At 50.8% G+C, this 13,584-nt stretch overlaps 1 long non-coding RNA gene across 1 annotated transcript; it reads left to right on the forward strand.

Annotated features, from left to right (window-relative positions):
- The first annotated feature begins 759 nt into the window (after positions 1-759).
- On the forward strand, positions 760-6,677 carry LOC147113100 (uncharacterized). The gene is made up of 3 exons (XR_015079461.1): positions 760-1,153; positions 2,607-2,743; positions 3,792-6,677. It is a non-coding gene; the product is annotated as an uncharacterized LOC147113100 (long non-coding RNA).
- Positions 6,678-13,584: the final 6,907 nt, after the last annotated feature.

Consider the following 13,584-nt stretch of genomic DNA (forward strand, 5'->3'; position numbering starts at 1 on the left):
GGTGCAGGCAGCTCCTCCTTAACGGAAGGAGGAGGCCTGCACTTCCCCAGCCTGCCGCACCGCATCGGGTGCCGCAGCGGCGGATTAGCGCCGCAATGCGGCAGTCAGCGCCCATTGCGAGGCGCTGACACCCTCCAGTAGCGCCGGCAGCCGTCTGGGCGCTGCGCTACTGAATTTTTGGCGCGCGCAGGGGGACTTAGCGCCGGCGCTAAATTTCCGGCGCTAAAGCCCTGGCGCGGCGCCAACTCAATTTCTAGGCCAACTACTTTTACAGCTCCTGTATACTGTAGCACTGGCAGTGACCACACCTGTATATAAGCCTTGAGCATGCCTCTGTACCCCCAGTCTTGAGACTACCCTACTCCAGTAAATACCTGTTGATTGTTAAGTTACAGCATCCGTGTGGTTATTGAAAAACATCATACTCTCAGAATCACGGATCTAACAGCAAGGTTTTGATTTGTTTTGAGCTGTTTCCTTTATTTGTGCTCATCAAGGTGAGGGATTGTTAGCGCCAGAGAAAGGAACGCTTTTTATCTTGGACATCTCAGCACTGAGGGCACCGTCTTCCTCTCACCCCCAAATCAGGTTTGGCATGGTGGGAGGCGGGGTTAAAACTGGGCTGTGCCGCGTTAGACGGCTATGGGTTCCAGCCCCGTTTTAGGGCGTGTCCTAGAGGGGTAGGGCGGGATGCTGGAGCAGGCACCGTGAGGGAGCGACTGTGACACCGGTGGAATCGGGTGGCCGGGTGCAGGGGCAGGGTACAGCACTCCTGTACTTACCTGCTGTGGACGGTGGGGTGGGGGGGCCTCTGGAGAATCATGAGCTGGCAGGCCCGATGCCCGTCCACTGCTCATTGCTGACTAATTCCTTCAGGCATTTGGCCTCTCTTTAACATATTCAAAGGAGGCGCCTAAATAAATGGGCCCCCCCGCCCACGGGTTTAGTTACGGGACCAGCCCCTGCGCGGGTCGGGCGCTGCAAGCCATGCGCCCATTGCACGCCCGGACAATGGGTGCAGCGCCTACTCGTTTCTACCCCAATGTTTCTTAAATGATTCCAAGGATGTTCCCCAGCCCCCTTCACTCTGCCGTCCTACCCAACCGTTGGGGCAGAGTTTGGCGGAACTCTGCTGGAGATTAAAGCAACACAAGTACGTGGAGTTAAAAATTCCTTTCTAGGGTGTAAGGAAGCCGGACAAATAACTGCCGCACGTCCAGCAGTCACAGGAAGATTGAGGATTTATTGTTCCCAGCCAGCTGTTCCTGCTATTTAACATTGTGTTTAGAGATAAATGTGTCAACTCGCGATCCATCAACTTGTTTTCTCTCGCACAGCATTGCTCTTCACACTCGGCCTGCATTAGCCCTTTTACAGCTGACATGTGTTATCTTTTAAAAAACAATATACCCTTTAACACATCTCAAATTAGAATCTGATCTTGTTTCAGTGTGGAGGTTATGGTGATGTGTGTTTCACCCCCTTTCTCCACCCTGCCCCCCATGACCCAATAGCAGTGAATTAGGGATTTTTATTAAATCCAGATTGGAAAAGGCCTCTCGAATTCGTCATCTAAAATATGCTATGACTGATTCGAACAAAATGGCTTGCCTGTGGGGGTCCCAATACAGGGGGTGATATTCTGTGAGGTCCCACCTCACCATCCCATATCCTGTGAGGTCCCACCTCACCATCCCGTACCCTGTGAGGTTCCACCTCACCATCCCGTACCCTGTGAGGTTCCACCTCATCATCCCGTATCCTGTGAGGTCCCACATCACCATCCCGTACCCTGTGAGGTCCCACCTCATCATCCCGTACCCTGTGAGGTCCCACCTCACCATCCCGTACCCTGTGAGGTCCCACCTCACCATCCCGTACCCTGTGAGGTCCCACCTCACCATCCCGTACCCTGTGAGGTCCCACATCATCATCCCGTACCCTGTGAGGTCCCACCTCACCATCCCGTACCCTGTGAGGTCCCACACCACTATCCCATACCCTGTGAGGTCTCACCTCACCATCCCGTACCCTGTGAGGTCCCACCTCATCATCCCGTACCCTGTGAGGTCCCACCTCACCATCCCGTACCCTGTGAGGTCCCACATCATCATCCCGTACCCTGTGAGGTCCCACCTCACCATCCCGTACCCTGTGAGGTCCCACCTCATCATCCCGTACCCTGTGAGGTCACACCTCATCATCCCGTACCCTGTGAGGTCCCACCTCACCATCCCGTACCCTGTGAGGTCACACATCACCATCCCATACTATGAAATTCCTCCAATTCTGGCCTCTTGCGCATCCCCGATTTCCATCACTCCACCATTGCCGGCCGTGCCTTCAGCTGCTTAGGCCCTAAGCTCTGGAATTCCCTCCCTAAACCTCTCCACCGCTTGCCTCCATTACGCCGCTCGTTAAAAACTACCTCTTCAACCAAGCTATTGGTCACTTGTCCTAATATGTCTTCCTGTGGCTTGGTGTCAATTCTTTTCCGATTGCGCTCCGGTGAAATGCCTTGGGACATTTTACTATGTTAAAGGCACTATATAAACGCAATGTTGTTGTAAGGCAAATAGTCTGATTTTTCAAACATTCGTTCTCAGGGTGTGGTCATCGCTGGCAAGGCTGGAATTTACTGCCCATCCCTAGTTTTCCTGAGAGAGTTTGATAGAACTGAGCAAGGACAGTTAAGAGTCAACTCCATTGGTGAGGGACTGGAGTCACACATAGGCCAGATCAGGTAAGGACGGTGGATTTCCTTCCCTAAAGGACATGAGTGAACCAGATGTGTTTTTTTTTACAACAATCTGACAGCTTTAATGAATAGAAGTAAAAGCAGAAAATGCTGGAAATACCCTACAGGCCAGGCAGCATCTGTGGAGAGAGAAACAGAGTTAACGTTTCAGGCCGATGACTCTTCATCAGCACTGGAAAAAGTTAGAGATGTTTTAAGCAAGTGTAGAGGCAGGGAAAGTGGGGAGGGGAGGAAAGAACAAAAGGGAAGGTCTGTGATAGGGTGGAAGGCAGGAGAGAATTAAAGACCAAAGGAATAGAAGGTTAGGCTGATAAGGTTCAATGAAATAGGATGAGATGAGGCTCATGTGGGGCATAAATGACATAGATCAGTTGGGCTGAATGGCCTGTTTCTGTGCTGTAACTTCTAGACCATTCCAAGTAAGTCATGGTCACTTTTACTGATACCAGCTTTTTATTTCCAGATTTAGAAACATAGAAAAATAGGAGCAGGAGTAGGCCATTCGGCCCTTTGAGCCTGCCATGCCATTCAATATGATCATGGCTGATCCTCTATCTCAATACCATATTCCCGCTCTCTCCCCATACCCCTTGATGCCTTTTGTGTCTAGAAATCTATCTATCTCCTTCTTAAATATATTCAGTGACTTGGCCTCCGCAGCCTCCTGTGGTAGAGAATTCCACAGGTTCACCACCCTCTGAGTGAAGAAATTTCTCCTACCCCGTATCCTGAGACTGTGATCCCTCGTTCTAGACCCCCTACCCAGGGGAAACATCTTCCCTGCACCCAGTCTGTCTAGCCCTGTCAGAATTTTATACGTTTCAATGAGATCCCCTCTCATTCTTCTAAACTCTAGTGAATACAGGCCTAGTCGACCCAATCTCTCCTCATACGACAGTCCTGCTTTTAAAAAAAAACGGAATTTAAGCGATCAGAATGCCAGGGTAGGATTTGAACTCACATGCTCAGGATTACCAGTCCAGTCACATAACCACGACACTAACACACCCTATAAATTTTTACCCCACCCCAGCAAATCTCAAAGCTGGAAGACGGCCAGTCAACCAACTTACTCGGGCGTTACAGGAGCCCAGATCAGAGCAGGGCCCCAGGACCTGGAGGAGATATCAAGACCATCAGCAAATGGAAACCAAGGGACCGGAGGTTATTCCACTGGCTCGTGAGGTTAAATAGATGGCAGAGTTCGACTCCCAACCTAAACCATCTGTCAAAATGGGCCCAAAGACTCGACTGTTTGATGTGTTCATTACAGACCTGTGAGGAACTCTGTAAACAGCTGGAGTCCATTAAAATAAAAGGAGAATTGGCTATCAAAGTTATTTTTAAAGGGGTGGTGATCTCCCCCAAACCCCCACAACCCCCCATCTGCCGACGCCCTCCCCCCCCACCACCCTCCCCCATCACTCAGGAGATCTCAAACGGGCAAAAGGCTTCCTCTTCCTGAAGCTGATGCCTATCTGCCAAGTTGAGTGTTGCGTGTGGTGCAGTGGAGAAGAAAGAAAAGAAAGAATTGCATTTCTATAGCGCCCTTCACCACCTCAGGGCGTCCCAAAGTCAATGAAGGACTTTTTCGAAGTGTAGTCACTGTTGTAATGTAGGAAACGCAGCAGCCAATTAGCGCACAGCAAGCTCCCACAACAAACAATGCGATAATGACCAGCGGATCTGTTTTTTAGATGTTGGTTGAGGGTTAACTATTGGCCCAGGGCACTGGGGACAACTCCCCTGCTCTTCTTCGAAATAATGCCATGGGATCTTTTATGTCCACCCGAGAGGGCAGACGGGGCCTCGGTTTAAAGCCTCATCCGAAAGACGGCACCTCCAACAGTGCAGCACTCCCTCAGCACTGCGCTGGGAGCGTCAGTGCCCTTGTGAGATGTATACTCCAGCACGAGTCAATGCCTTTTGGGAGGGGAGGGGGAACAAGAGGGAAAAGCAAACAGCCACTGCCACCCCACGCTCAGGGACAATAATTTAAAAAAATGAGATCGTAGTCACTTCTGTCATTTTCTTTTTTTTAAATTCCGGATTGCTTTTAGCCAATTGTGGCCTTGTCCTGTGATGCGCAGTGAAAACTAACAGTGTCTCCATTGTGGTTTCAACACAGGTGAAGCAAGCAGTAAACCCTCCAACGAGGTTGTTTCAGTTTAGGGAGGGGAATAGCTTGGCACAGACGCTGAGCCAGGGAGACGTGCAGAGCCACACGTTCAGTAAGCAGCAGCTCGCCAGCAGAGGAATGTCTACTGAAACTCAGGAAGAAAAAAAAACCTCTTGTAATGTTTAAAGGCGGTGGGAAGTCCAAGCGGGCGTCGTTATTGTTTCGGTCGATGCCTTTTACAGTCTGACGATTCAAAGTCACCTTTTTAAAACAAAAAATAACCCCGGGAATTGTCCAATAATTTGTATCAAGCAACGTAAGTAACATGGCAAAGTGGGAATACAGGGCCAAGAGGAACTAGAACTGAGCGACTTTGAATTAAAGGGAGGCTAACGCATCGAAAAAAAAAATAGACGTGTGCAAAGATACAGAAACACCCCCCGATATAGAAACACCCCCCGACATAGAAACACCCCAATATAGAAACACCCCCCGATATAGAAACAAACACCCCCCGATATAGAAACACCCCAATATAGAAACACCCCCCGATATAGAAACAAACACCTCCCGATATAGAAACACCCCCCGATATAGAAACACCCCCCGATATAGAAACACCCCCCGATATAGAAACACCCACCGATATAGAAACAACTTCTTCTTAGGCAGTCCCTCGGAACCGAGGATGACTTGCTTCCGCATTAAAAAGGAGTTCGCAGGCGACTGATGAGTCCAATGTGGGACCTACAGTCTCTGTCACAGGTGGGGCGGTATTCGTGCGAAGGCATGTGAGGGGCCACAAGACGGACCCTCTCGTGGAGTCAGTGCACCTACTCCACGCCAACCCCCAATACGCATATGTCCAGCACGCCGACGGAAGGGAGGACACCGTGTCCATAAAAGACGTCGCCCCAGCCGGTAACGACAACAACCACGACAACAGCAGCAACAACGATCACAGCAACTCTTACCCACCCACTACTCTTTCATCACCCCCGGAAGAACATCGACCAACGGTACCCCCACCAACTACCCCTTCAACAACCCTGGCGGCGCCCCCGGCAGAGACCCAGGAGGCCACCGGGGACACCCAGCCGACACCCGCGGCACCACAAAAGCCACGTCGGTCACAGAGGACTATCAAACCCCCGAACAGACTAAATCTATAGAAGGGGTGAATGTGATGAAATATGCCATTCATCACTCATCTGTATTCTCTGTGTGATTGTGCCTGTGACTGTGGTTTAGTTTCAGTTTCATTTCCCTTACCTCAGTTCCGTTTCCTCACCTTGTATTGTATTCTGTGTAGGGCTCCGCCCATACCTGGCCCCTATGTAAGCAGGCTCAGCGTGCCTCACATCCAGTACTGCAGACCTCTGGATGGAAGACACCTCTCCACTGTGTGTTACCTTCTAAGTTAATAAAAGCCTTGTTTTGTTCCGCTAACATTGAGTCTCGGATTTATTGAGGCACATCAATTTTATTAACTTACTTTTCAACACAATGGATCAACTCTTGAAACCCGAACGTTTGGATTTGGACCAGCATGCTTCGGACGCATCGGCACGCTTCGGACACTGGTTTATGTGTATGGAATTCTTCCTGGACAATTCCGCAGCCGTCACAGGCGCTACGGACGCTGAAAGTATGAAACTCGGAATCCTGCGGAATTGGGTAAGCCACAGGGTTTACCCCCTCATCCAAGACGCCGACACGTACCCGGCCGCCTGCGACATCTTAAAGGCGCATTACCAGCAGCCTACGAATGAGGTGTATGCTAGGCATCTGCTCGCTACTCGCGCACAGCGACCTGGGGAATCGCTGGATGAGTTCCTAGTCACCCTGAAAACGCTTGGCAAAGACTGCAAGTGCCAAGATGTAAAAGCCGCAGTGTACACTGACGAGCTTGTTTGCGATGCCTTCATCACAGGCCTCAGCTCCACTTACATCCGGCAGAGACTGCTGGAAAAAACGGGATTGGACCTGAAACAGGCTGTGGACACAGCGTGATCCCTGGATGTGGCCCAGAGAAACTTGGACACTTACTCTTCGGCCCGCGCCGCCCACGCCGCCACGTGTGCACCAAGGGCGCCACCATCTTGGAAGGCATCTGTAAAATCTGTGTGTTATATTGCAAATTATTACACAGACTACAAGAGTAAACTTTAACAGGACTTTACTATTCGAAGGTCAGGGCGAATCTGGCCAATCACTCATTACACAGCACTTATATACCGGTGTGGTCACCACCGGTATTACAGTATACCGCAGCCAAGATAAAGTAGTGCAACACCTAAAATAGTTCTCTTAAAGGTGGAACGGTTACATACACTACAATCCTCCCTTTTTAGCTTACAACATACTTATTCCCCATTAAACATAACATCATAACATATATCCAACTTCATGTAAAAACAGTTCACAGATGTAGTCTCTGCGGAAAACAGTTCACAGATTCAGTCTCTGCGGAAAACAGTTCACAGATTCAGTCTCTGCGGAAAACAGTTCACAGATTCAGTCTCTGTGGAAAACAGTTCACAGATTCAGTCTCTGTGGAGGCGCCTCCTGTGCTTCTTGACTCGGTCTGGACAACGCCTCGGTGGTGTAGCAGTTCCCTGTGGTGTAGTCGGTTCACTTTGCTGGGGTGACTCATCCAATAGTCCTTCCCTGGACTTAACAGCTTGAACTTCCGTCACTTCTGAACCAGCATTGCTGACTTCTAAAAGCTTGAGTACCTTGGGAAGTTTTTCTACTTCCAAACTGATTTGGTTCCGTTCGGAGGGACCACGTGCGTGATCTGGTAGGGGTGATAATGGTTCAGATGGGTCATCTTCTTCTGTTTCATCTTTTCCTTTCCTGCTTCTTGGAGACTCTCTGTGCTCCGCTGCCAGCTGCATGCACAGTTCCTCCTCCTCTTTCTCCTCTTGCCTTAGCAGCACCACCATCTCCCGGTGTTTCTTAGACTTTTTGTGATTCTTCAGGGTTTTTGCACTTCGGAAGATTTCCCCACAAGCTGGGCAGAACAGGTCATCGTTATATTCGGTGTCGTTCAACAGGACGTGGTAATAATCGGTGTCGTCCTGAGCTAGGCCAGCGAGAGGGTCTTTTATTTCCTCCATGCCCAGCTGGACGTTAGTCAGCTTTTGTTCCAATTCCAGACATCTCTCCTGAAGAGACTTCTTCATGTGTTCAGCTTCCTCCAGCTTTTTCTGGGCTTCCTGCAAGTCTCTTACTAATGACCTCATTCGTGATTTCAATACTTCAACTTCATTCGGAGATTGATTGATCGTATTATTCAATCCCTCTACTGGAGCAGTTGTTTCAGCATTCTGTTGTTCAACATTGACGTGAGTCAGCGTACTTTTGGCATCCAAGGGTTGCTCTGCTGCCATCTTCTCAGTCTGTGTTGCAACCTCAGCTATTTCAATAACCTTTGAGAGCTCCAACCCCCTCTCCTTTGAAGATTTAAGCTCATGTTCAAATTGTTCCCATTTCAGAGTCTTGTCCCTCAGCATATGAAGGAGTTGGCTGACCGTTAACTCTTCTGACATCATCCGTTTCCCAGTAGCTGCAGGGATGTTTATAACCTTGCCCTGGGGCTCCTTTGCTGTTTCTACTTCGCCATCATCCGCAGCCTCCACCATTCGAATTTCCACAAATGAATCGTCCGGTGATGCTGCACCCAACTTCAGTAGGAGCTCGGAATTCATGACGACCAAATCAGCCTTTTCTGCCTGCAGCCTGCTAACAAGTGCCTTCAGTTGCTGAACATCTTGCTCCACCAGATTAGAGCACGCACCTTCAGAAACCGAATCAGCTTTGATTCGTTTGACCTCCTCGCGCAGACGGTTTGTGTGCTCCTGCTCCCTTTTCTCCATCAGCTGCTTCTGTTGTCTTTCCAGATTCTCCCACTCTGTGTCAAAGAACTTTTTCATTGCTTTCATCTCTTGCTCAAGATGGCAACTCAATTGTTCTAATTGCTGTTGTAATTTGAAATGGAGTTGAGTTCGAGCCCGGTGTTCCTCAGAATTGTGCATGTCTGTAAACTGGACAGACTCAGAATTCTCTGTCAAACTATGTTGTTGTTGTTCAGTGGAATTCTGTTCTGAAACTTTGTTCTCCTCTGAAGCATAAGCATTTATGCACTCCTTCGTTTTTCCAACCTTAGTCAGCAAGTCCATTTTAGACTTGTCTTTCGCACCTGGGCTGGTCTTATCGTCATCAGTTTCAGAGTCTGAGCTGATTGTCTTCACCGAGTTCTCACTCGTTATTGCTTTTAGGTAGTGCCATTCCATGTTTATTTCCCTGATCCACTCCCATCCCAGAAGTGGTGGACCTCCCTCAGGTAGTACATATAAGTCCATTCCTTGGTGTTCTTTGCCCTTGTCTCTCACCTTGACTTTTATCTTTCCGATGGGGTATACTTTATGCCCCGTGTATGTCTGCAATACGATCTTGGTATCTCTCAAGGGTATATGTGAGAATAGCCGGTTGTAATCCCTTCGATTTATGACTGATAGGGCTGATCCTGTGTCCAATTCCATTTTTACTTGGACTCCGGCTATTTTTAGCATGACCCAGATAGTTTGTAGGTCAGCTTCCTTACTCACATTGTGAATTCTCAGACTACCCAGTTCCTGGCCGTTTGGATCTGAATCCGAATTCTGTTCATCCGAACTCTTCTCAGCCACCTTGTGTACCTTGCTGTACTTTTCCTGCGGTGACTTTTTTTTGTTGCTGGTCTTCTTTCCTGACCGGCATACTTTAGCTATGTGACCAAGCTTGCCACATTTCCTACATTCCTGGTTTTTAAACCAGCATTGGTTCTGGTCGTGTGTTGTCTTCCCACAACGATAACATTTAGTTGTACCCGAAGTCATTTGATCCACGCTGAGTACCGCTGCCTTCAGCTGCATTTCTGCAGTGCCTCTCGCTGCGGCTTCGTGCGATGCTGCAATAAGGACAGCCTTATCAAGTGTAAGATCGTTCTCTTCTAGCAGTCGCTTTTGTGTTCCTTCCTTCGACAACCCGCACACGAACTTGTCTCTCAATGCCTCTGTCAGATTTTCCCCAAACTGACAGTATTTCGCTAATCTACGCAGTTCAACCAAGTATTCCGCGTTGCTTTCCTCTTTCCGTTGCGTTCTCGCATAAAATTTGAATCGTTCCGCCAACATCAGCGGTGTGGGGTTCAAATGATCCTTCAGGACAGCAACAATATTAGCGAAAGTCTGATCCGCCGGTTTAGCTGGTGATAGAAGATGCTTCAATAGCCCACATGTCTTCGCCCCCATTGAGTTTAGTAAGGTTAGAGCTTTATCATCATCTGCTATTTTATTGGCCTCACAATATATCTCGATGCGTTCTACATACGTGGCCCAATCTTCCACCTCGGAATCGAAGTCGTTGATGTTACCATGCTTAGGCATCTTCACTATCTTTCTGAGAAACAACAACGAATTTGTTCGTTACTTTTTTTTTCCAAAAATGGCGGTTTCCCGCGCTTGTCTTCTTCCCCGCCCACTTTCAAAATGGCGGTTTCCCGCTCCTGTCTTCTTCCCCGCCTACTGGCGGCTTCCCGCGTTTCTTCCCCTGGCGGGAGGGGTAAGCTTTGCTCTCGGGCGACGACCGCTGGCTTTCGGGGTTCGCAGCCTGCGCGCCGGCTTCAGTGCGTTCCTTGTTCCCTTTTCTCGGCAGGGCAACCGGCGCTGGGGACAACCCGTTGGCGGCGAACAGTTCCAGCCGCTGGGCGGAATCTCGCTCGGTCTCCCTCGCTCGGTCCCGTTCCCCCTCGCTCGGGCTCTGTCTCTCCCGCTCGCTCGGGCTCTGTCTCTCCCTCAGCGGCTTCCAATCGCGCCTCCCAGCCCTCTCGCAGTCCGGTCCTTTCCTCCCCCGGCTGCGGCTGAGTTCTCCGCGGTTTTATTTATTTATTATTTTTTTATTTCTTCCCGCGCCTTACGATCCCGGTCGCAGCGCCTCGCGGCCTCGGTAGCTGCCCGGCCTTTTTCGCCGGTCGCGGTCGAGCTGTCTCACGACGCTGTTGCGTCTCCCAGCCCACTTGTAGCCCGGTCTCTCACACCGGCTGTGTTCCCGCTTGTAGCCCGGTCTCTCACACCGGCTGCGTTCCCGCTTGTACCGCGGCTTCCGTGCCCTACGCTGCCCCAGTCTCAGCGCCTCTGGGCCCGACTTCTGTCCGGCTCCTTTCCCCCGACCGTGGTCGAGTTCACCGCCCTTATCCTCCGTTTCTTTTTATTTCCCCCCTACTCACAGTCAACGTGGCCGACTTGCTTCTCGTGGCTGATCGGCTCACTCACCACCATGACAGAAGGGACGATCACTGCCTGTTGCTGATGGAAGGCTTCGTGTCTGAATTCTTCCTTCTTCCTTGCTCTGCAGACTTGAGTCTTCTCTCAGCAGAACGAGGAGGGCGGATGCCTCTTCTCGACGCTCGTTAACTGCTTCGGATGTATCGCTGCCGCAGGGTAAGATCGAACTCGTCTCCACTGTAAAATCTGTGTGTTATATTGCAAATTATTACACAGACTACAAGAGTAAACTTTAACAGGACTTTACTATTTGAAGGTCCGGGCGAATCTGGCCAATCACTCATTACACAGCACTTATATACCGGTGTGGTCACCACCGGTATTACAGTATACCGCAGCCAAGATAAAGTAGTGCAACACCTAAAATAGTTCTCTTAAAGGTGGAACGGTTACATACACCACAGCATCTTCCCCGCCCGGCAGCCCGACACCGTCGGGGCCCCGCTCTCCCCCCAGAAGCCCTACGACAGCCGCGACGCGTCGGGAACCCAACTGCTACTTCTGCGGGCAGTCGAAGCACACCAGAAACCTGTGCCCGGCGAAAGGCACCACCTGCTTTAAGTGCGGTAAGAAGGGGCACTTCGGGAAGGTGTGCAGAGGGAACCCCGCCGGAAAACCCGCCACCGCCGCGTGTGCGCCTTGGGAGCGGCCATCTTGGACGCCATCTTGCCCGACCTAGTGGGGTCCGCCATCTTGTGAGCAGACAGCATGGACGCCATCTTGTCTCGATCAGGGCCCTACAGTGGCATCGGTCACAGTGGACCAGACCAGGCCGCACCCGCTATCCAAATCAATGGTGGACATCGAGGTAAACAGGTGAGGGGTTAAATGTTTAATTGACAGTGGAAGCACGGAGAGTTTTATCCACCCTGAACTAGCACAACAACTCTCCCTAAAGGTGGTCCCTACTCGGGGTACCATCTCTATGGCTGATAAAACCCAGACATTGACCATTAATGGGTTACTGCACGGTACAATTGTCCGTTAACGGAACTGTATACGATAATTTTAAAGTACTAATCATGAAGAATCTATGTGCGAGCGTGATCTTGGGCCTGGATTTCCAGTGCCACCACCAAAGCATCACGCTCAATTACGGTGGGTCCCAGCCGCCCCTCACAGTGTGCGGTCTGGCTACCCTGAAGGTAAAGCCGCCTTCGCTATTCGCGAACCTTACCCCTAACTGCCGGCCAATAGCGACCAAAAGCAGGAGGTACAGCTGGGAGGACAGGCGGTTTATCGCGACCGAGGTAGACAGGCTCCTGAAGGAGCGCATTATTGAACGCAGCAACAGCCCGTGGCGCGCCCAAGTGGTGGTGGTAAGGGGTAGCGAGAAGAAACGGATGGTGATCGACTATAGCCAAACGATCAACAGGTACACCCAACTAGACGCCTACCCGCTACCCCGCATATCAGAAATGGTGAACCAAATCGCCCAATACCGGGTGTTCTCCACCATCGACCTCAAGTCAGCGTACCACCAGCCCCCTATCAGACCAGAGGACCGCCCGTACACCGCCTTCGAGGCGAACGGACGCCTCTACCAATTCCTCAGAGTCCCCTTTGGGGTGACGAATGGGGTCTCGGTCTTCCAGAGGGAGATGGACCGCATGGTCGATGACCACCACTTGCAGGCAACCTTCTCCTACCTCGACAACGTCACCATCTGCGGTCACAACCAGCAGGATCACGACTCGAACCTCGAGAGGTTCCTGAAAACCGCACAAAAACTCAACCTCACTTACAACAAGGACAAGTGCGTTTACAACACCACGCGCCTCTGCATACTAGGCAGCGTGGTGGAGAATGGGGAAATCGGACCAGACCCCGACCGATTGAGCCCCCTACAGGAGCTGCCCCTGCCCAACACTCCCAAAGCCCTGAAAAGGTGCCTGGGGTTATTTTCTTATTATTCCCAATGGGTCCCCAACTACTCCGACAAAGCCCGCCCCCTCTTGAAAGCATCCTCTTTTCCGCTCTCTGCTGAGGCCCACGCCGCCTTCAAAAGCATTAAGCGGGATATTGAGCGGGCCACGCTACAGGCAGTGGACGCGAACACTCCCTTTCAAGTGGAAAGTGATGCGTCTGACTTTGCCTTGGCGGCCACCCTCAACCAGGCGGGGCGGCCCGTAGCTTTCTTCTCGAGGACCCTCCAAGGGCCCGAGATCAGACACTCCTCCGTGGAAAAGGAGGCCCAAGCCATCGTGGAGGCAGTGCGCCACTGGCGCCACTACCTAGCCGGCAAACGCTTCACCCTACTTACCGACCAGCGGTCGGTAGCGTTTATGTTCAATAATAAACAGAGGGGGAAGATTAAAAATGATAAGATTCTTAGGTGGCGGATCGAGCTCTCCACCTTCGATTATGACATCATTTAC

Source organism: Somniosus microcephalus, chromosome 9 (assembly GCF_052327205.1).
Source record: "Somniosus microcephalus isolate GS21.2 chromosome 9, FLI_Smic_1.0, whole genome shotgun sequence".
NCBI lineage: Eukaryota > Metazoa > Chordata > Chondrichthyes > Squaliformes > Somniosidae > Somniosus > Somniosus microcephalus.